The sequence below is a fragment of the Heterodontus francisci genome, unplaced genomic scaffold (assembly GCF_036365525.1).
Source record: "Heterodontus francisci isolate sHetFra1 unplaced genomic scaffold, sHetFra1.hap1 HAP1_SCAFFOLD_59, whole genome shotgun sequence".
NCBI classification, from domain to species: domain Eukaryota; kingdom Metazoa; phylum Chordata; class Chondrichthyes; order Heterodontiformes; family Heterodontidae; genus Heterodontus; species Heterodontus francisci.
The window spans coordinates 4,978,901-4,981,385 of record NW_027140758.1 but is presented as its reverse complement, the minus strand read 5'-3'; the positions used below and the strand labels follow the sequence as shown (position 1 = coordinate 4,981,385).

Here is a 2,485-nt window from a genome sequence, read left to right as displayed (position 1 = left end):
TGACCAGTCCATTTCTCCAGCTCTCCTAATGAGCATTTCACCACGTGCCTTGAGCTGAGTTGCTCATCACAGAATTCCCACTATCTGATTTACTCTTGTAGCCAGAGTATGTATATGAATGGTCCAGTTAAGCTTTTGTCAATGGTAACCCCCAGGATGTTGATGGTGGGGGGATTCAGCGATGGTAATGCTGTTGATCGTCAAAGGGAGATGGTTACATTCTCTCTTGTTGGAGATGGTCATTGCCTGGTACTTATGTGGTGTGAATGTTACTTGCCACTTAGCAGCCCAAGTCTGAATGTTGTCCAGGTCTTGCTGCTTCTGGACACGGACTCCTTCAGTATCTGAGATGTCCCGAATTTGTCCTTTTATGAAACCTTGGTCAGGACTCACTTGGAATATTGTATCCAGTCTTGGTCTCCTCACATGATGGGTGATATTGAGGCTTTGGAAAGGGTACAGAGGAGAGACATTCGACGAATTCCCAGTATAAGACATCTTGGTTATCAAGTTAGACTAAAAGAGTTGGGACCCTACACCTTAGAGAAACCTAGAATGAGGGGTGATCCGATTGAGGTTCATAAATAATGAAGGGTCCAATTTAGCATGGGAGAGGAGTCATAACTTTATATTGGAAAAGGCCAGATGGCACCCGGATCACATTAAATTTCATTTTCAGTGGTGGGCTAACGTACCAGGATGGCCGAGTGGTTAAGGCGTTGGACTTAAGATCCAATAGACATACGTCTATGTGGGTTCAAACCCCACTCCTGGTATCTGTTCTTATAAAATGTTACTTTTTATTTCCCTGACTTTTGCCTTGCACCATCATCTCTTCTGTCATTTAATCACTCTTGCCTTCCAACTGATCACAGCTTCCTATTATTTGATCTGCCCCAGCACCGTTCCTTGGCTCTGCGCTTGCTTATAAACTGGTAAATCTTTAACTTAATCTCCTCTGTACCCTGACAATGACCTTCTCATCCTTCCTGGATTGTGGTTCCTCACAGAATTCGCTGCCTCTCCGACTCCCCTCCAGGTAACTGAAGGCCCTGAGCCTTGGTCTCGCTTTATACGCTAGCTGGTAGTTGATTCCTTGCAGGTCTGCCACCGCTCAGGAGAAGCTCAAGACCCAGATCAAGCAAAGTATCAAGAGGAATTTGAACAAAGGCTCCCTGGTGCAGAACAAGGGACAGGGCGCCTCCCGCTCCTTCAAAATCAGCAAGAAGGAAAACCCAGGAAAAAGTGGGAAAGAAGGTGAAGAAACCAGCAGCCAAGAAATCTTTAGTGAAGAAACCAGCAGACAAGAAATCTTCAGTGAAGAAACCAGCAGACAAGAAATCTTTAGTGAAGAAACCAGCAGACAAGAAAGTGACAACAAAGAAAGTAACAGCCAAGAAAACGAGCAGCAAGGCGGCGGCAACGCCAAATAAGGCGGTGAAGAAAGTAGCGCTTCAGAAAAAGTCTCCTGCGAAGAAGGTCAAAAAAGGCAAGAGTGCGGCGGGCGGAAAGGCGCTGAAGAAAGTGCAGACATGGAAGAGCAAGGTCAAGCCGAAAGCACCGAAGTCTCAGAAAGCAGGGTCTGGAAAGAAGTGAAAGCGCGGGAAACTTGTAAACATCTGAACACAAAGGCTCTTCTCAGAGCCACCCGCATCTCTCAGGAAAGAGCTGATCCCCTGATCAAATGATCCCTGTCCAGGCCCCGCCTGCAGATTCCACATGGAAATGATTTGGAGTAAATCCAGGATCCCTGGTGACTCCCCTCCACCCAGCCCTTTCCCCACTCTCTGTCATAAAACAGAGGGATGTCCGGCCCTCACTCTAACTGGGGATGTGTTCGGTGCAGTCTCAGTTCACAAATTCAGGGGGAGAGTTTGTAAGACAGTAACACTGGCGGAGAAACCCCACCTCACAACTCAAACCCCAACACATGAGATTCTCCAATTCAGCTGGAGTCGGGTGAAAACAGGAGCTGGGATAGGCTGTGATCGGGAATGTTAGGAATGGATTTGTTCAGGGAGGAACGTACCTGGAATCTCCCAAAATAATAGTTCCTTATTTCCCCAGATGACACATTCTGCAGTGAGAGTGAAAAGTCTCTTCACTGCTTCAAATTTATTAATTGTTTGGTTCGAGATGAATAATGATTCAGAGAGTAATGACAGGATCTGAAGCTTTTCTCACACCAGCCCTTGAATGACTCAGTGTGAAGTGTCCAATGTGTGAAGCTACTGACAGGGTTTGTCAATCTGAACAGTTTCAGCTCAGTTACTGGGGGCCTGGAATCCCCGCAGTTTGACTCTGTCTCTGATTGGTCACCCGCTTCTCAATCCAATTCTTAACCAATAGGAGAATCACATATAAGTAAATAGAAGTTCTCATTGGCTTAGATTTTCCAATTGGAAAAAGCCTGGCAATTCCAGAGCAGGAAGGAATTGAAGTGATGGAAAATTTCAATTTTCAGGCAACAATTTTAAAACCTCTC

At 45.9% G+C, this 2,485-nt stretch overlaps 1 non-coding gene across 1 annotated transcript; it reads left to right on the top strand.

Annotated features, from left to right (window-relative positions):
• Positions 1-693: 693 nt before the first annotated feature.
• trnal-uaa (transfer RNA leucine (anticodon UAA)) lies at positions 694-776 on the top strand. Its single transcript has one exon. It is a non-coding gene; the product is annotated as a tRNA-Leu (tRNA).
• Positions 777-2,485: the final 1,709 nt, after the last annotated feature.